General features: G+C 47.9%; 1 protein-coding gene across 1 annotated transcript in view; it reads right to left on the minus strand.

The window, feature by feature from the left end:
* The window catches only part of CAMTA1 (calmodulin binding transcription activator 1), an 819,414-nt gene that overhangs the window by 607,159 nt on the left and 190,488 nt on the right, over nt 1-21,767 (minus strand). The gene's annotated exons all lie outside the window — the stretch shown is intronic.

Below are 21,767 nucleotides of genomic sequence, written 5' to 3' on the forward strand. Positions count from 1 at the left end.
ATTTCAAACTTTCCAAAAACAATAGAGACTAATATGATAAAAGCCCACCTGCCAGCCAACCATATTTTCGAGTCTTACTGTTCTGCTAGATTTCCACAGATTTATTTTTTAGAAATAAAAAATAAGAATTACAGATATAACCTGTTACCGAGTCCACCTCATTCTCTTTCCTCCTACAGGTAGGCACTATTTTTCACTTAGTTTTATTCACTACATATACAAGTATCCAAAAACAACATTTTTTCACATTTAGGCTTATGTAAGTGGTACCAGACAATGTATCTCTTGCTGCAACTTGTCTTTTTTCCACTCAGCTGTTTTGATCTCTATACATAAAGATAGATCTCGCTTTAGCTTATCAATTCTTTTTTGTCAAAGTATAGCTGATTTACAATGTTGTGTTAGTTTCTGGTGTACAGCACAGTGATTCAGTTATACATATATATTTATGCATATACTCTTTTTCCTTATAGGTTATTTGTCTATTTGTTGTTTACCTATTTTATAGACAGTAGTTTGTATCTGCTATTGTTGGACTTTGTTGTTTAGCTCTTTTATATATAGTAGTTGTATCTGCTAATCCCAGACTCCTAATTTGTCCCTCCTTCCCCCTTTCCCCTTTGGAAATCATGAGTTTGTTTTCTTTGTCTGCAAGTCTTTTTCTTTTTTGTAAATAAACTGTATCATTATTCGTATTTTTTTTAGATTCCACATATAAGTGATATCATTAGCTTATCCGTTCTAACTGCTACATACTGTTCTTCATATGAATATAGTACAATTTATCTATCCATTCTACAACTGATGACCATTTAGTGGTTTCCAAATTTGTATTATTGTATAAATAATGCCACAAAGAACATCTTGTATATATCTCTATGCACAGATACAAGAGTGTCTGGAAGGTAGCAACTCTCACGTTTGGTCTTTGGACCCTTGGAGCATCCCCAAGACCCTGTTAGAGCACCATGAGGTCAAAACAATTTTTGTAAAATACTAAGAAGTCATTTGCCTTTTTTGCCATGTTGATGTTTGCACTCCTGGAGCAAAAGTAACAGTGGGTGAAACTGCGAGGCCTCAGCACAAATTAAGGCAGCAGCAACAGACTGTACTGGGAGCCATGTATCTCAATTACCATGTACTTATAGAAACACAAACCAGTCTTATTCAAGGATTCCTTAATAAAGCAGTACAAATTATTGACTTTATTAAATCTCAACCTCTGATTAGATGTCCTTTCCACATTCAGCGTGACAAGGTAGAAGTATCCACAAAGCACTCCTGCTGCAAACGGAAGTATGACATCCACCTTGAGGAGGAGTGCTGTGTGACTGAGCTGCAAGCTCACTGACCACTTTTTCCAAGAGTGACTGACAAACGGGTTATTCAGACTTGGTTGTTTGGCAGGACTTCTTCTTCTGGCCAAGACAGAGTAATAACTAGGGGCTGGATGTTCCTGCTTGGAACAACTTAAAAGCTGGACAACATTTAGGAAACATTGGTTTTCTAGAAATTGGACATCAGGTAGTGAAGGACAATGAAGGACAGTAATTCTGGAGAGACAGGAAATAAACTAAGTGAGACTTATGACTGCCCCAGCTTCTTGCTAGAGAAAGATTCCAGGCTGTGGCACAGGAAGGGGACCCAGGCAGAGCCCAGCAATCTCCCTTAGTTGAGAAGGAACTAGAAGTCCAAGGAGGTCAAGGCAATTAGCTGGAGGTCGCAGGGCAGAGTACCAGAGAAAGCAGCACAGAGAACTCCAGAGTGCTACAGAGGGTCTCCCTCAAGTATTCAAATAAATATGGATCAGTTCATGTGTGTAATGAAGACACTATCTGAAGCTGTGAAATGAATCAACCGAAAGAATTAAAGAGCACAATCGCCATCCTTCACATTTGGGCCTGTAAAGTGTCTGTTCCTATCAAAATGTCATAACATACAGGGCTCAGGGTAGAGTGTTCAACAGAATATTCCATCAGTTTGGGGGTAAAATTAGCTCTAGATCTAATGCTGCTGTGAACCTACTAAACAAGTGTAAAAGCAAGACCTGAGCAGATCAAACTGATTCTAAATAATGTAACTGCAATCCAGGACAAAGCTCAAGAACATTTATAGGAAGAGAAAATGTATACAGTACCCAACACGGTGAAATTCATAACATCTGGGATCAAACAGAAACGCTCCAGGCATGCAAAGAAGTATGAATCACAATGAGAAGAAAAATCAATCACAACCAAACCAAAAATTATACGATACTAATATTAGTAGAGAAGAAGATTGAACACGTTAAGAAGAGACATGGAAGTTTGAACAGACACAAGTAAAAATTCTGAAGAAGAAAACTGCTGTGAAAACCTGAGATGCAATCTGAGATGAAAAACACACTAAGTAGGACTAATAGAAGATCAGACATTGCAAAAGGAAAGTATCAGTGAACGTAAACACATAGCAATAGAAACTATCCAAAATGAAACACAGAGGGAAAAAAGAACAGTGATAACTTCAAGCAGTCTGATATATACATAAAGTTCCCAAAGAAGAAGAGAAGACAGAAAAATTTTTGAAAAAAATAATGGCCAAAACTTTCCAAAGTTGATAATAGCTATAAATTCACAGATCCAAGAAGTTCAATGAGCCCCAAGCACAAGAAAGAAAGAAAGAAAGAAAGAAAGAAAGAAAGAAAGAAAGAAAGAAAGAAAGAAAGAAAGAAAGAAAGAAAGAAAGAAAGAAAAAAGAAAAGAAAAGAAAAGAAAAGAAAAGAGGGAAGGCAGGCAGGCAGGCAGGCAATCTACACCAAGGCACATCATAATCAATTTACTTACAACCAGTGATAAAGAGAAAATCTTCAAAGCCATCACAGAAAAAAGGATACATCACATCCAGAGAAACAAAAATATGAAAAACATCAGATTTCTCATCAGAAATAATGCAAGCAAGCCAGAAGACATAGATCAACTTTTTTAAAGTTCTGAAAGGAAAAACTACCAACTCATAATTCTTTCCCACTGAAAATGCCTTTTAAATATAAAAGATTTTTTATCAGAGACACCAAAGCTGAAAGAGTCCATGACCAGCAGACATGCGGTACATGAAATGTTAAGGGAAGTCGTTCAGGTAGAAGGAAAAGGATACCAGATGGAAATCTGGGTCCACAAAAGGAAATGAAGAGCATCAAAAATGGTAAATATGTGGGCAAACATAAAGACTTTTCCATTATTTAAATCTCTTTAAAACATGATCAACTATTTAAAGCAAAAATAGTAACAATGAATTGTGGGATTTATAACATATCCAGAAAAAAAAATATGAAAAGAACAGAAAAAGGATGGAAGGGAGAAATACTGTAAGGTTCTTACCTGCACTATATGTGAAGTGGTATAGTATCACCTGCAAGTAGACTGTGATAACTTAAAGGTGTATACTAAAAACTCTAAAATAACCACTAAAATAACAAGAGTTATAGCTAACAAGCCATCAAAGGAGATGAAATGGAATCATAAAAACTCTCAGTTAATCCAAAAGAAGGTAGAAAAAAAGAAAAGGGGAAAAACAGCAAATGGAAAAAATAGAAATCAGATGGAAACTCAGCCACATTGATAATCACATTAAATGTAAATCATATCTAACTACTTCAAATAAAAGACAGAGATTATAAAACTGGCTTACAAAGCAACATTCAACCACATATGTCTTCAAGCCCACTTTAAATATAAAGATAGAAAGTAGGTTGAAAGTAAAGGAATGGAAGAAACTACAGCATACCAATGCTAATCAAAAAAATCTGGAGTGGCTTTATTAATACCACACAAAATAGATTTCAGAATAACAAAAAAAATACTACCAAGGATAAAAAAGATCATTCATAATGATAAAGGAGTCATATAATTAAAAATACCTAACAGTCATAAATGTTCTGGCACCAAACAAGAGAGCTTCAACATATATGAAGCAAAAACTGATAGAAATGCAAGGCGAAATAAACAAATTCACAATTCTAGTCGGAGATTTCCACACTCCTCCCTTAGTAATTGACAAAAGAAGCAGACCCAACAACAGTACAGATGCAGAACACGTGAACAACACTATCAACCAACTTGACCTAGTTGATACTTAAAGAACATTCCAACTAACAACAGAAGAATATACATTCTTTTCAAGTGCATATGATATTTACCAAGATATATCATATTCGAGCCATGAAATAAGTCTTGATAAATTTAAAAGAATTTAAAGAACTCAAGTCATACAAAGTATGTTCTCTGACCACAACAGAATAAAATCAGAAAATAATAGCACACAACTATTTGGCGGACATTTTTTTTGATAAACAGTAAGACTATCACTTCAGCTGAGCATATTTTCTGCAAAAGACAAGATCTGGGTGTTCAAGTAAAAATTAGAATTGGGGAAAACTTGTGTTCACCACCATGAACTTGACAGCGTGCAAAACTTAAAAACTTTTCTGATGACATCTGTTGGTAATGACAAAAAGAGAATCTCAATTATCTCTAACAGAGACAACTTTTTTGGTATTGTATACTGAAATATGTCAACATTTGGAAGGTCTGCATAACTGAATAAATCAATATTCTCGAAATGACCAATATGATTTTACAAAACTATGCCTGGGTAGAATATTATTTCAAAGAGTCGTATTAAAAGGTACCTCCCCCAATTAAAAAAAAAGATAGGCCAATGGGTTTTAACATAATGGGGTACCAAAACATTCATTGATATAATTTCATATTGCACATTGCAACTAACATCTAAGAAAAGTACCACTTGTCAAGGTTTGGTGTGGTATCGAAGAAGAATATTCACAATTCCCTGAAAAGGCAATTACAATATTACTTCCTTTTCTAAGTGCATACATGTATGTGTAAGGCTAGATTTCTTCATCTATTTCAAATATTGCAACAGATTAAAGACGGAAGCAGATATAAAAATTCAATTGTCTTTTATTAAGTGAGACATTAAGGAGATTTATAAAAATGTAAGACCATGTTACTATTCTCACTAAATTTTATTTTGTTTTGGAAAATGCAGTTACTTTTCATTAAATAATACGCTATTTATGTGAACATGAAATGAGTTTACTACCGTTAAGTTCTAATGAATTAGTACAGATTTTAATAATTTCTCAGTTTTAATTTCTAATGCAGTAAATATTATAGCTATCTCCCATAAAGATCGTTGGGGTTCCCAATCAGTTTTAAGGGTGTAAAGAGGTATTGAAACCAGAAAGTTGGGGAACTGTTGCTCCAAAGAGGTTGAGTTTTACTCAGTCACAGGTCATGCAAAAAAGGAGGTATTTCTTGATATCTGCAAAATCACTGGGATATTCCCAGCTAAGCCGCAGGCAGTTCAATGGGGTAGCTAACACAGCCGGCCCTTGACTTTAGACTAACAGTAACAGTGGTGGTCCCATGTATTAAACTGTTACTGTGTGCCCCTCAAACTGAAATCCTTGTCATCCTCAACAACCCTGGGAAACGAGTATTATTCATAAATTGTGGATAAGTAGACTGAGGTTCAGAGAGGTTAAATTAGTTGCCTTAGAGGATGAGGGGCAGGATCTGAGTCCATTTCTGTCTGATTCCAAACCGATGACACCTTCCACGCTGGAACTTCTCTGAAACTGCGCCATGACACTCTTTTTTCTCAGCTGTGTTTTCCTTCTTAGCACCTGCCTGACATGTCACACAGCATCTGTGTATTGTCTCTCCGCCCTGTTAGAACATAACTCCACGAGGTCAGCAGAGATTTTTGTCTGCTCTCTGACATCCCAAGGTCTACAGCAGTACCTGGGGCATCAGAGCAGCTGGCCAGTAAATATTTGCTGAATGCGTGAACGAGTGAATCTTCATGGTAACAGACAACTCTGTCATCTGCGGGGCTTAGAGCTCTAGTGGCATTGACATTTGTTTTAGTCCTCATCAATTTTTTTAAATAAAAAAATTCTATACGCCTTCCTTTACACAGACCACATATTCATACAATGGATAAGGGCAAGGATCAATTTCGTGTTTTATGGAAAGAGAACTCAAGCTCCAGATGCTTGCTTGCTCCAGGTCCTGCAGGCTTTAGGAGAAACTCCCTGGCTTCGGATTAGTGTTCAGTCCCTGGATCTTAGGACAGGAACTAGGCATTCAGTCTTTAATCTGTTTTTGGTTATTTAAAGTAATTAAAAAATACTAACTTCAGGATACTGTGAGGGCCAGCCAGGTCAGAAAGAACAAGAGTGCACGTTTATTCACCTCCGACAGTCTGAACACTTACTGAGCATGTGCAGAGTACCATGTGATGCTCTGGGTGAGCAAACAGACAAGATGGACCTCAAAGCCAGTTGCAGGGACAAGGCACACACCCATGAACACACACACACATGCGACAACAAATGACAATACCAGAGGCCTCTCTAAGCCCATGGGCATGCTGATGGACAAGTTCTGCAGGGAGTCCAGAGCCAAGCGTGGTGGCCAAGGGTCAGGATGATCAGCAAAAGTCAGGAGAAAGGATAACCCTGAGAGCAGGACTTAGATTCATGGGCAGGAGCAAGAAGGAAGAGATGTAGGAAATCAAACTGTAGCTTCAAAGACCAATCGGGGACCTGCCTGGAGAGGATAGCTGTGCCTAAAACAGACTTAATTTGGAGGATCCAGGCAGCTGAATGTGTTTGGCAGTTCTCTTTGGCTCATTCTGTGATCTCTGGCTGTAGGTCCACTCTGACCAGCAGCTCTACCAACCAGAAATTCCTGTGCTCTAGAAGACAGTGCAATGGCTGACGGCCTTCTCACTGCTTGCTGGTCCACATTACACACGTTTCCTCTTCAGTTTTGTTCCTGCCATAAACTTGGGTGCGGAGAAGTGTCAGAAAGAAAAATGCTAAAGAATATTTCTGGTTGACAGCAAATGCCCATCCAGGCCTTACCACAGAAGGGAACCAATAAAAAGTCACAGAGTCACTGCATCTGCCACCAAAAACACCAAGCTGACTTAGGACACTAAAAATATGGGCCCGAGGGAGGATCAAGATTTAAAGAACAGATAAGAAAATGCAACCTGGCACATATCGATCTCTAGGTCATTGAAATATATAACTAAGGTTCAAGTCATTGCCTCCCCCAGGTCCAGTGGGCCTCCCAAGAGTCGCGCTTTCAGGCTTCGACCTTAATTGCTGATATTTAAATGCAGCACGTGTGTTGCTATTGATCCTCAAAGCAGCCTTTTAATGCTGATATCCGTGATGCTGTCGTGACTCTCAGCAGCTGCTGAGTGATGTGCGTCTGCGTCTGTGTGTGTGTCTGTGCGCGCGCACGCGCAGGCACGTGTATCCAAACACAAGCAGGACAGGTGGGGTTTTGTTTGCTTTTGACTTTATCCCCCAAAGGTGAGAAGAGAATGCTGTGCTTCAGCTGTTTTCCACCCCCTTCTCCAGCCACCAGAGGCGCAAGCTTCCAGAAGACGCCAAGCGCAGCTCAAAAGAATCCCAGGACCAGGGATCCACCCCAAACCTGGCTCTGCCACCCGTCAGAGGAAGTCCTCAGGAGGAGGTAAGACCAGGGCACAGTGCACTCCAGGGAAGGGAGATGGACAGCTGTGGACATGCCTAGCCCTTAACTTCTGGGTCAAAGTTCCGAGAAATGCCTCCCACCCAGCCTCGATTTTCCTGTTATAGGAAACCACCCATTAAAGGTCATTAAAATCTTTTGAAACCAATTGTATGGTTTATGGCTTATACCCAGTTTCTGGCAAGAGGTGCCACAAGGCAACGGAAGACGTGGAACTGCTATGCTGAGTACCTGTCCTTTGTCCTCCTGACTCCCACCCTCCAAAATTCGTTCCCCTGAACCCGTGAACGCATGCCTGCCTAGACATAAACCGAGGAAGAGTGTGATCAAGTCCAGGAATCCCGAGGTCTGAGCAGCAGCCCGGCTCCCAGCTCTTTGCTGGTCCCACCTCCATCTGCCTCAGGCTCTCGCCACCGCCAACCGCATCCTCGCAGCCGCGATGGCAGGTCTCCCTTCCAGGCCTTTGCCCACATGCCCCTCCTCTCCTGCCCTTGGTCAAATCTGAATTAGATTTCACTCAGACACCACCTCTCCAAGAAGCCTCCCCAAATCCAGGCCCCCTCTTCCACCTCCAAAGGGGGTGAGCAGTAGTCATCTGTGCAATGATCTGACCCCCACCACTTCACCCGTCTGGTTCACTGAAATCATCGTTTGGGTCTCTGCCTTTCTGGCCCCCCTGGGAGCCTCCTGGAGGCAGAGGCCATGTCTTAGTTATGTAGGTGTCTCCCCAGCACCTGGCCCGGAGGCTGGCACAGGGGGCATGCAAATTCCTGATGAATGCAGTCATGCCCACCCTCCTCGACCACCCCCCACCTGGCTGAGGCCATAGGGACTGACCAGAAGGACCCAGAAACAGCTGGCAAACCCTACACTCCACCTCCATCCCTCCAACATCCCGCAGGCCTTTAAGAGACCCCAGCTATTCTCCCAAGCCCCCTGGAGGTGTGAACAGGCAGACATGCGTGGCCAGGGCCCCCGGGCCTCCAGAGCCAGCCCTCCCGTCCTGCGGCATCAACTCCCACAGAGGAAAGTCATTGCATTCAGCTCAGCTGCCGCGGCAATAGGTCAGACTTCCAGAAGCCTCCCCCAAACGCTGATTAATGGGCAGAAGCGGCTCCTGCGCATCTCATTACGCACATAGCTGCAATGAAACCATCTTTGCTTTACAGTTTTGTGCAGGACATAAAAGCGGGAAATATCCCAGCCTTCAGAGGGAACAGGCTATGAATATTGAAGCAGCCCTGGGTTATTAATCCAGCACCATTAGTCTTAGGGAGTCACCCTAGCACTGACCCCCTAGAAGGAAATTTCTCTTGCTGTCCATTTCTCACTTCAAATTATCCACATAGCCACCCTACCTACCACCTGTGAATTATTTGATATTTTGGAGAGGAAAGTAAACAATATAAAAAATCAGCAGAACTTAGGGGATCTATAAATTCTTAGCAAGTTATTTTCAGAGTGAGGAAAGCTGATTCATAGGGCACTTTACTTCCCAAGATTAATTTAGTTTGCTTTTTTCTTTTATTAATAGGAGGTAAGCACCCTGGAAAGATCACATTTTCATTCTTGGCAGCACCTGTCAAGGGGGGTCCCAGGCCCACAGCCCATATTTGAAGGTTCATCCCCAAAAGGTCTTCACAGAGCAGACCCGGCACCAGCAACACGTCGGGTGAACCATGCTTCACAAAGCACCAAGGACAGACACACGTGATGCTTCTGTTTTTAAAGCCCAGCACTACATGGCTAGTGCAGACCAACTGAAGAACCAAAAGTACCGCACTGTCCTATGACTTTCCTGACAAGACATATTAACATATAGGATGCAGCCCCTATTCTGCGTCTTCCCCACTTTGTATTTGTCCAAATTAATATGGTCTTCCGGCGGTTGTTTTCCAGGGGGGTTTAAGCTATCTCCATATCTTTGGCGTTCACTCCTTCCCCCAGGATGTATCCACACAAGGATTTTTGCTCAAAAAACAAAAATCAACCCATGTCCAACTTCAGTCAGAGGACTTGTGCCTTTTTTATTCCTTCAGCTCTATTTCTTTCAAATAGAGGTCCTGGGGAGGTGGGGCCACATCTCCTGCACGAAACTGGGAGCAAGCAGGGGCCATCCTTTCTGTCGATAGAAACTAGAAAGATTCTGTCCACTGGTGCATTCTGTCTTCTCCCTCGCTCTGTCTTCTCCTTCTGAGACTCCCATTAGATAGGTGCTGGACACTGTCATTCATGCTTTCCGTCTACACTTCCCTGAGCTGCGGCCTGGACGACCTCCTCTGGGCTGTCTCACCGTTCGCCAGCTCTCCCTCTACACAGGTGGCTGTTCTTCTGTTTACCCCACCCATTAGGAATGGTTTTCTTTTTCATTTCAAATATTATATTTTTTTATTTCTAGAATAACTAATTGATTCTTTAAAAAAAAACTGCTCCATTATCTCCTATTCAAGTCTCACAGATTTTATTTCTTGTTTCATCGCAAACATTGTAGACCTCTGAGGTCTAATATTCTTCTGGGACTGCTGTGTTCTCTACAGGTCCTGACTCAATCCTCCTTCCTCAGCATCTGCTGACTATCTCTTATGCTGGTAGATTTTTTTGTTTGCTTTATAATTTTTGTCTAAGAGCTTATCTACATTGGGAATCTCCCATTTTCCCACGGGAGTCCCATGGGACTCCCCATGTTGAGGAAGCATCTCCACAGGGCAGTTTTACACTTACGGCTGACAAAGCCCTAGGGCCCCACTAGTCCTGGACCAAACTGTGTGTTCAGTCCTCAGCTGAGGGTTTCTGCCCTGCAGGGACAGTGCATTGATTTGGTCTCGTATCTGCATACGCTGTAAGCTTGCTTTCCCTTTCTTGTAGGATACTCTTTACAGCTACAGGTTGGGGCGGGGGCATACCATGCCCCTGAGTCAACAGGCAGAACCCTTCTAGTTTTTACTGACAGAAAGAAAGGCCCCCTCCTGCTCCCAGTTTCATTAGGAGAGCTAGTTCCACCTCCCAGGACCTGTGAAAATCCAGCCCTTAAGGGATTTACTGTGAAAACCCCAGCAGGACGACTCAACTTCAACTCTGAATTTCATCTTCAGTTTCTGACACCTGGAAATCTCCCACTCTCGCCTTTCAATTCAATTATGTCTTTGCTGCTATTATATCTAACCCAACGTTTCTATGGGTTTTGAGTTAGAGGAGCAATTCCCATATGCGCATGGTCTGTGTCTTGATTGGAAGTTCTTCTATAATCCCTCCACCCTGAGGAATTATGCTCTTGCCTCACATTCACCAAGAACATACTAAACCGTAGACATAGCTAGCCCTCCTTCAAATACCTCAGGCACGTAGCCAATAAATGTCATCCAATTCAACAAAGAAAAGATAATGGCAAAAAGACAAAAAACTTCCACCCAACACTTCAGGCCCCCATACCTCTCTAGGATTTCAGAAGTTGCCATGGCAATTCTGCCTGGATATTCCAAAAACTTGGAAACCAAGACCTGACCAAATTTGACTTTTTTTAAAAGAGACTGTTTCATGTCATCCTAGACTCATCAGGGAGGCCAAACCAAGATAAAAATCTCTCTCCTCGCGTGCTGCACAGCCAGCCACACAACACCGGCTCCACTCAGAGCTCATGTCAGGGCCATCCTGTGCCCTTTCCAGGAGCCTCTCTCCACAGCCAGCCAGACAACGCCAGGTCAAAGGGATGAAAGGAGCCCCTCCCCGAGTACCACGGCCCACCGCTGGGGATGGGGACACCACAGAGAGAGGCAAAGGGCAATGCCCATGAGCAAGAGAAGCAGAGACCATCTTCTCTGCAGATTCACGCCTAATCTCAAGGCTAGAGGACAGGCAATTTCCAGTGCTCTCTCTGCTGATGGTTCTGAGTGGCATTTTTGTCTCATCCCATGATTGGTGGTAGAGGAGAGGTCACACTCTGGAGACCTGGGCGTGACACGGAATTTTGCGATGGACCTGCTGTGTGACTCAGGGCAGGTCATTTCACTTCCCCTCTTGAATCTCTGACAACAGACTTGTCGTGCAGATGCGACCTCTACCCACACGCAGGAGTTGTGGGCGCCGTGAATACTGATGGCAGAGCACCCAGCCCAGGCTGGGTCCCATTCTCCCTCTGATTCGCAGGGAATCAGAATACAGGCTTTTTGAATAGTCAAGTATTCAAAAACATTTCTTCAAGGCTCTCCTACTCCAGAGGGGAGGGTATAGCTCAGTGATAGAGCACATGCTTAGCATGCAAAAGGTCCTGGGTTCAATCCCCAGTACCTCCATTTAAATAAATATTTTTTAAAGCCTCTCCTACTCCAAATGGGTGAGGATTTTAAAAAACAGCATAACCGAAGTAAAACTGACATACAATAAGCTGCATATACTTGAGGGCTCCGAGTGATGAGATCTGACAGGTGTCCACACCTGTGAAACCATCACCAAGCCAGGACAGCGAACTTAATTGTCTTCCCCACATCTCCCTTGTGTCCTTGTCACCCCTCCCTCCTGCCCCTGCTCACTCCGTCCAGCAGGCGGGGTTTGAGTATAATAGAAAAATCTAGTAAGAAAGAAGGAAAGAAAAAGGTGGGAAGGGAGAAAGATAAGGGGGGAGCGAGCAAGCGGGAGAATGTGTTGACGGCCCCATGATGGGGGAGAGATAGAGGAAGACACAGAAAGATGATGTACGTGCAGGGAACTGAGAGCGAAGAGAGAAGCTGAGGACAGGCGTGTACATCTGTCCGCATCCCCTCCAGGGCCGGAGGAGGCACCCACGGCTTCCAGAGGCTCGAGGCACCCCCTCCGCAGGGACCCCGCGCCGTCACACCCCATCGCACGGCCCCATTTTTCACTGTCAAGGCCCTGCTAGCGCACAATTCATCACCTCCGCGTTCGGAAACTACCCATGTAAATGCGGAGTGATTCCACCTGGCAAGGGCTTGGTTGCCCTAAAGGGGGTTTCTCCAAGCATCTCCGACCCCCTTGTCTGGTCTGCATCTGCCATGACAGCCCCTGGCATCTGGGCGGGTCCATGGACTTGCTCCTGAGCCCAAACACAGAGAAGGGTTAACAGCAGGGGATGAGCAGCCCCCCAGGGTGGTCTGCACCCCTGCAGGGGATGCAACAACTGTAGCCTGAGCCTGGAATCCGAGAGGCTGATCCAGGGCTGGTGAGGGCCCCCAGGGACCAGAGCAGGAGATCACCCCAGCTCCATGCAGCAGCCTGTGAGAGTGAGCCCGGAGCTCAGGTCCCAGCAGAGGAGGACAGCCCGGCTGCTTCCTACAGCCTTGGGTCAGCCCCCACCCCTGTCCCAGCCCCCACCTCTGCCCTGACCCTCCTGCTGCCCGTGTGACAGTTCAAGGCCAGGCCCACAGTTTGCAGCCCAAGCTCTCAGCCCCCCACCGCTGAGACAGAAGCAGGGAGCACATCCCACACAAGTCCTCGGAGGGTCCTGACCCTAAGCCTTGGGCATCAGGTGGTAGGAAATTATTTCTTTAGCTCCTTCTTATTTGTTGCTTGTACATGTTGTGGAATACACTCTTAGCCCTAATTGACTCCGATTCACCCTCCTGATTACAGCACAAACTCCAGGGCTCAGAACAGAACTGCCTGTTGGAAAACACAGGATATCTTCCAGCAGGTGACAGTGACACGCACGTGCCACCCTGGCGTTTCCAGAACAGCAGGCAGCCAGTCATGCCCATGTCGGCTTCCATCAAACCCCAGGGAGTCCCTGGATGAGGAACCATCAACGCCTGTTACTCTGGAGTTTGAGCCTAAATCATTTCTGGAATCACAAAGCCCATAATTGGGAAAGGGGAGGAAAGAAGCCATTCACCTTTGAGACTGTGTTTCCACAGGAGCTGGGATGGGGTGGGTGCAGGGGAGGGGAGAGCCGGCCACAGGTGCCTGGGTTTCTCCAGGAAATACTGGGTTTCAGGGTGGAAGGCAGAGGGCTCACAGTGTTCTGCACCCTTGTTTTCTACACTGATGAAAATTTTTACCTTGTTTACACAATAGCAGAACAAACAGACTCCAGCTTGTGGTCTCATCACTTCTGTTGCTGATTTCTTGTACTTGGATGGACCTATGGCATTTCTGACAGTGAAACTGTCCCCTCTGGGAAGCCAGGAGGGCATCCGATGCCAGACCCAGGGGGTTCCTAAGAGGGGCTGCCCTGCACCACTTCACTCCTCACTTCAGGCTTCATCACTGTGGTCCCACGCTGCCCGGAGCTGCCCCAACCCATGTGTCTCCTCGCAGCGGGAGTCCTGTTGCGGTTACACGCCTGGCCTAGACGCCCATCCCCAGCCGTCGCTAACTCCTTTGGAAGGTCTGGCGAGCCAACGAGGAGGCTGTTGTTCAGAGGGAACTGTTTCCAAATGTCCCCAACACACCTTCCCAAAAATTGTTCAAACCAACAACAGAGGCTTAGACCATAAAGAGACCACTGGGGAGGTTGCCCAGCCCACGTGGGGCCAGCCAGCTCCTCAACATTCCAGCAAGAGAACCCGCCCAATTCCACGGGTTCAGGGGAGCACTGAGCCGTGACCCCAAGAAACATCAGCAGTTCCAAGGTGCGTCAGGTCCTGGGCCTCCACCTGCTCCCAGGCCAGTCCACCTCCGCCAGGCACGAAAGCGGTACAGCACCCGCTCTGCCCACCACGGCCCTCTGGCCAGGATGGCAGTCGTGGAGCCAGAGCTGGAACAGACACCCGGACACCAGGAGTGTCTGTGCCCCAATTCCCTCTCTGCTGGGTCCCCAGCTGCTTCCCTGATGCTGAGCAGAGAAAGCAGAGCCAGGGTACCGGGGTCAAGCCCACTTCTCTCCGGGTGAAATGATGCAGGAGGAGATGAGAAGATTTAATGGTTGGGAGGGGATAGCGTGGGCTGGAAAACCAAGAAATGACTCCAAAAATGGCTTCGACCTCAACCACAGGAAATGTTCCCTCGCACCTACACCCTCCACGATCACCACAGTACGCGGCTGGAAGAGGGGTGGAGTCTAGCACGCGATACTGAAACCACATTGTTAGCTACTGAAAAGACACCTAGAAAAGCAGGCTTTTTCCCCTCAGAGAGCTTCCTTTTGCGAGTCTAGTGTAATTGGCAGTATAAATTTGGGTGGGGAGTTGGGAGGAGGGTTGGAAAGAGAGGGAATGTTTGTAAAATTACCGCAGAGTTCTCCAGATGGGGAAAAGAGAGTCCTCCGTGAATCCCACCCCTTCCTGTTCTTTCTGGGGTAAAGATTATAGTAAAGTGTCGTCCCAGCTCAGGGCAAGCCCACAGGGGACGGAAAACAGCTGCACTCCCTCCGCACGAGCAGGACTAACCATAGGCAGATCCAACACACTCCTGCTGTCGCCTTCAGCCTCCACATCTTGGTAAACCCACTTGAGACCATGAAAAAAATGTGCTCAGTGGAGCGACTTTCTGATGTCGGAGTCAAGAGATGGGTCCTAACCCACAGCTCCACCCACCGCCAGCATCGCCTGGACGAGCCCAGGCAGCAGTCAGTGCAGAGACGGGAGACCACCGAGGGCGAGCAAAGGAAGGATGCCGTCGTAGGAATCCTCAACCAAGGAGGCCCCCAGGACTCTCAGCAATCAAGGCCAGGAGGAGCCAGCCCGGACACGCCCATGAAGGACCCCAGTGCGGCCACTTCTGCACCGAATCCCTGCTGGAGAAAAAGCAACTGCCAGGGAGCCCTTCACCCTGCTCTCCCACTGGGGGAAGTGAAGGATGCCCAGGGAGCAGCCGGGCCGGGCTCAGGCACCAACCCCCGTAACCCACGTTTCTGGCGCACTTGGACATTCAGTCCCTGGGAGGGTCATCTGAAGGACACCAACCTGAATCAGGTCATCCCAGGAAAGGAGGCAGGAGGAAAGAGAATGGTCCTTAAAAATTAGATGGGGCCACGACAGCACAGACCTACCATTTTCCTGTCCTCTCTTCATTTGAAGAAGAAATCTAAAGACATACAACGGTTTTTCCAAATCCTACAGACACTAAAAATCTCAAGTTAAGAAAATAAAAATTAAATTAAATTAAACTCTCAAGTTCAAACTGGCACATAGTAGGGACCTAATAAACACTTGCTGAGTGAGTGTGTGCACCCACAAGCAGGGAATGTACACGCCACAAAGAACGAAGCCGCTTGGTTAGAGAATCCTGCTTGTTGCTGCTGGGCTGTGTCTGCGTGAGGGTGTGCACGGAAGTCATCTCGTCCCCAAATTACATCCTTTCAGAGCTTGGGAGACCACAGAAATCATCTGTTTCGGTTTCATCGTTTAACAGATGTGTATAAAATAAGGAAAAGGAAGATGGAGACCAGAGTGAGGAAGAACCTAAGCAAGGTCACACAGCGGGGCCAGACCGCAGCCAGGGGTCTCGACTTGCAGGCTGAGCCCCCCTCGTCCTGCTGCTGGGCCACCTCCCTGGGAGGTTCAGAGGAGTGAAGCGACTCAGACTGCGGCCTGTTCAGGCCCCTCCAGGAGTTCGACCTTCTATATCTGAGTTGCTGAAGACTATGGACAGTGGGGCCTAAGATTACAGATCCCGCGACACCGTCTGGAAGAAGCCCGCCCCACGAAGGAGATGGAAGGGCGCATAAGCAGGCAGAAAGGCATCCCTGTTATTAGGCCAGCTTGATTTCTTTTCTCCTGTCTCTCCCGCTAATAGAACAGAGGGGAAAAGTAATTGTTTTTAATTCAGGAAATCGAAGGTTATGTTTATTAGAGGACTTTTTTAGGCAGAGGAAATACCAAAGTTCTGTAAAATGAATTTCACATTCATGCCACTTGCTGGGCCTCATTAATTGATCCATTCAACAGCCAAGTCCCTACTATGTGCACAGCGCTTGGAAAGTTGTCAAAATGAATGAGACACCGACTCTGCCTCCCGGCTCTGGTGACACAGGACATGCACAAAAGAAGGTAGAGTCACCTAGAGAAGGTGCAGGTGTATGGTGGGAATGGATTTGTACCCGGCAACCAAGACAGCAACGCCTGAGACACACAACTGGGGTGAACGTCAGAGGCACTGGGCGGAGGAAGAAGGCAGCCTCCACGTGACATTCTCAAAGAGATCAGACGACGGGGTGGAGGGCAGCTCGGTGACTGTGGGGTTGGACGGGGGCAGCACAGGGTACCGAGGGTCCAGCGGCACCAGGGGGTGTTTGGGGTGACAGGGCTATTCTGCACACTGATTGCAGTGGTAGTGACAGGAGTTAAAGTTCACAGAACCACACCCTCCCCCCAAAAAAGTCAATTTTACATGATGAGAATTTTAAAATACAATTTTAAAAATGGAAAAAGCATAACACGATAGGCACTCAGAGGAGAGGCAGACCACGTCTAGCTGCGGCCACGCTGGGAGACATCTGATCAGACCCTGAAGTTTGGCAGGACTGGGACCCAGGGAGCAGAACACTCCAGGCCCAGAGGACAAGCCAAGAGGAGGCGCTGGGTGGGCCGCTTGGCAGACACGCTGCGGGGGCAGGGCTGTCAGGCCAGGGCGGGAGAAACCGGGGGTGGCTGGCATTCAACTGTCTCCACTCAGTCCAACAAAACAGTTCTGGTTACTGCGCCGGGAGGGCAACGCAGCTCACCGAAGCAGGAGATGAGAGCCTCTTTGAAGATCAGAAATTTTGAAAACCCCAAGGGGCAGGTCCGTCCAGCAAAACCCCGTGAGGCACTAGGAGTGGAAACTTCCCACTGCCTAGCATCTGCTCTGAGAGGGAATTCTCTTGTATAACTTTCAAAATCTCTTGACTTGGAATAATAGGACCAGCGGCTCTCAGAGCTGGAAGAAAATTTACAGTTCATTTCATCCGTGTCTGTTGAGTCAGGGAGCCTCAAAAAATCAGGAAGAAAAGCTCCACACTCTTTCTCCAGAAAAGGACCCGCAGAAATGGAGTCTGGCTTTTCAGACAGCCCTAAACTCCCTGACGCTTGCCTCTGGGTACACGAGGAGGGGCTGGCTGTCTACAAGTCCCAGATTAAGATTCCCAGGCACAACCCCGAAAGGCCTACGCTTCCCCAGATCCCACATCTCACACCGAGTGTGGAATCTCCAGCTCACCTGGGCCAGCCCGGTCCCACCGACGACATGGAACCTGGACACGGCACCAGAGGGAAGACGGTTCCTTTCGGAACTGAGTCAGATGTTGAGTTACGAGAAGCAAATCGAGGCAGGGAGGCAAGGGACGGTGCTCCCACGCCGTCCTGCTGCATGAAAACAGGAGCTGGGATATTTCTACCTGCAGCTGGCTTGGGCGTCAGTTACAGAAGGGCCAGTCCCCACCGCCATGGGCTCTGTCCCCGCGGTGGTGGGGGCAGGGGGCTGGCACAGGGAGCCAAGATGAACTCACAGTTCTAGAGGGCGTTGGGATTCCCAGGAAAGGAGCCTGTCTCCAGCCTGTTCACAGCTGACTGCATCTCCAGCCCCCTCAGGCCTCCTGGGCTATATATAGCCTCACACCCAAAACACAAACTGTTGTTTGCAGCTTTTCCAAGGTCTAGCCCAAGGAAATCCACTTCAGTTCAGATTTCCATATGTGTACACATCCAGCAGGTATTGGGGACTGCCTCCTGATGGGGTTCCAAGAACAAGGACGAGGCCACCCCAGAAAGTGAGCCCCTGGAACAGTACCTGGGCCTCGCCCTCACCAAGCCGGCCACAGGCGCCTTCCCAGGGCCCAGGTGCCCAGCTCACAGGCCACCCAGCAGGCTCCGTCCCCTGGGTGCAGCGGCCCCACAGAGCCTACAGGCTGGGCAGGCTCCCCCCTCCCATGCGGACGGGTCTATTTTAAGAGCTGTATTTTTAGGACAAGCAAATGCGCCGTGTTTCTATATTCCAAGACCACGGCCTCGCCTCTGGCGGCAGCTGCACGGCCAGGCCTTGTCTTTGACTTTGGAGGATGCTTTCAGCTGGCTGTCTGTGGTCTGGGCTTAAGGAGAGGAGTCTCGAGGAGGGAGGCGTTCTGGGGTGGTTCTGGCCTGGAAGAGTAGAGACAACATGGGACGGAAAATTCCACCAGCCCCTGGAAGCTGAGAAAGGCAAAGGCATCCTTGCTCTCACCGCCGAGAACACACCGGAAACCAACAGGCTGTGGAGGGCCCCATCCACACCCAGGAGGTGGCAAGTCAGGCACCCAAAGCTCAGCTCCTGGTTCCACCAGACTACCTCCGTCACCGGCAGCCAGGAGCAGAGCACTGCTGAGCCACACTTGCTCTCCTGAGCCCTGAGGTGAGACCAGCCAGGCCCACCCGGGGTGGGGGTGGTCACTGTGAACGAGGGAGAGGAGGCAGCCAAGCTTGAGTCCCGAGGACTTACCATAGAAATGGGTCTTCCGCTGTGACGCCCTTGGGCTCACTTCACTGTGGGAGGAGCTTGGGGCCTCCAGGAAGACATCCTCTTGGCTTTCTCCTTCATGCCAGCAGGCCTGGTGATGCTGTCCAGGGTGCGGCCCTAGCTGTGGTCCTCCCTTCAGCATCTCCATACCTTCAGTGGGGCTATCCCTGCCCATCACCTGACACTCATCCCTGCCTCACCCCTCGGCAAGGGCTGGTCCATCCCGCACCATGCCAGCTGGGTGAGTGTGTCCCTCCTCTGCCCAGAAACCTTCTGTTTCTCCCATGCTCCCTGGGATAAAATGCAACGACTTTAGGCCTCGTAGGCAACTGGGCTCATTCAAAAGCTCATCCAACTTAACAACAACAACAACAAGAAAAACAAACAACCCAACTCAAAAGTAAGCCAAGGACTTGAACAGACTTTTCTCCAAAGCAGACACACAAATGGCCAACAGGCACAGGAAAAGGCGCCCAGCATCACTAGCTGTTAGGGAAATGCCAGTCAAAGCCACCACGAGTTACCACTCCACACACATTAAGGGGGCTACGATAAAATAAAAAAATAAATAATAGCAAGTGTTGGCGAGGACGCGGAGAAGTTGGAACCCTTGTGAAGTGCTGTTGGGATGTAAAATGCTGGCTGTGGAAAGCAGTCTGGCTGTTCCTCAAAAATACTAAACAGAATTCCCGTATGATTCAGCAGCCCCACTCCTGGGTATATACACAAAAGGACTGAAAGCGGGGACTCAACCAGATACCTGTCACAGCAAAGTTCAGAGGGGCATCATTCACAAAGCCAAAAGGTGGAATGGACAGCCCAAACCCAAATCGTCATCCACTGACAGATGAATGGTTACACAAAAGGTGGTCTATACACACAACAACACAGTATTCGGCCTTAAAAAGCAATGAAATTGTGATTTATGCCACAATGTGGCTGAACCTTGAAGACATTTTGACAGTGTGAAACAGGCCAGACAAAAAGGGACACATATTGTGTAATTCCACATGTATGAGGCCCCTTGAATACACAAATTCATAGAGACTGCAAGGAGAAGGTGGGGGCCAGGGGCGGGGGGAGGGGAGAATGGGGAGCTGGTGTTTAATGGGACAGAGCTTCAGTCTGGGAAGGTAAAACTTCCGGTGGTGATATTTGCACGACAGTATGAATGTACTTAAGGCCACCGAACAGCACACTTAAAAATGGTTAAAATGGCAGATTTCATGTTATGTATGTTTTACTACAATTTTTTTTTAAAAAGACAACCTTTTTCAAGGCTGTTATTTCCAGTCTCACCTCAAAAATGGGCTCTCCAGGAACCACCAAAATGACTGCTAGACGCCACACCGTGTATTTTTTTTATCTATTTCTGTGCCTTTGCTCAGATGCTGACTCTGCCGGGTTCGGGGGCTGGGTGTGGGGAGGAAGGACTTCCAAAACACATCAGTTCAACAAATTCATTAAAATATTTATCAAACACCTGACACGTGTAAGCCAGTGATCGAGGTGCTGGGGACCCTGTGATGGAAAAAAGGACACAGTCCCTGTGCTGGCACAGCCCCCATCCTGACAGGGAGAAAGAAAACAAACAAGGCAAGAACACAAGCACCACGTGCGGGTCATCAGACGGCGATCGTGTGATGGAGAAAAGTATCGGGGAGAGATGGCAGGTGTCTGAGAGGAAGGGTGAAAACTGTCACCGTGGCCAGGAAAGGGCTCCCTGGGGAGGTGGCACTTTGGGGGAGGACACATAACAGCTCACATGGAAAGAGTATCTATTCAGAGTGAGGTCCATCCTAGGAGGCTTCCACGCGCTGTCTCGTGGGCTCTCGGGTCACATTTTCCCCATTTTGCAGGTAATGACACGGGGTCTTGTGTTAAGCAACTAAAATGAAGTGGAAGCTGGCAATGCAAGAGGAGGGAAGGGCACATCCTTCCAGAAGGAAAAGAATGGCAAATGCAAATTTAGGTGGGCTTGGCCACCCTGATGCAGGAAGAGTGAGCTGGAACAGAGGGCGGGAGGGGAAGGTAAGCCAGGCGGGTGGGGGAGCGAGGGGCCCAAGGCCCTGGGGGTCAGTAGAAGGGCTCGGTCCCTGACTCTTGCTGAGATGGGAACCACTGGGGCTTCTGAGCACGGAGTGATCGTCACCTTAGCACAGCTGCTCTGGCTCAGGGGTGTAGGGTGGGGCAGGGACTGAAGAGGGACAAAGGCGGAAGGGAGCAGGGAGGAGGCGGCTGCAAGCATCCACATGAGAGATGCTGGGGACGTGGGCGTGTCAAAGGGCAGTGAGACAAGGGCGCAGGAGAAGGTAGAGCCGGTGGGATGGAAACGGAGAGATGTCTCCGAGGCATCTGGCTTGAGACACCAGAAGGATGAAGCTGGCATTGGCTGGGAGGTGAGAGTCAGAAGAGCAGATCTGGGGAGGAATCAGGGAGTTGGGTTTTGGAATGCTGACAAGTGGAGGCATCAGAAAAGCAGCTGGACGGGCGAGGCTGGAGTTCAGGAGGGAGCCGGGGCACACACCTCTGTGGGGTCAGGTGTAGAAGCAGGAGCCGGGGTGAGAGTGGTAAATTCAGGGACTCCAAGGGCAGAGCCTGGGGCTACAACTTTTACAAGAGGGGAGACTAGGAGGAGCTGGCAAAGGAAACAAAGGGGAGGAGCCCAAGAGGTGGGCGGAAACTAAGCAAGTCCCTGTGGCGGCCTGGGCGGCGGGAAAGGGAGCGCCAGACGAGCCCAGCGATGCGGCGATGCAGTGGGAAGGAGGCGACAGAGAACAGGCTGCGGGCCAACCACGCGCCAGGGCGGGAGGCGAGGGCGGCGGGCTCCGGGGAGGA

This window comes from Vicugna pacos, chromosome 13 (assembly GCF_048564905.1).
Source record: "Vicugna pacos chromosome 13, VicPac4, whole genome shotgun sequence".
NCBI classification, from domain to species: domain Eukaryota; kingdom Metazoa; phylum Chordata; class Mammalia; order Artiodactyla; family Camelidae; genus Vicugna; species Vicugna pacos.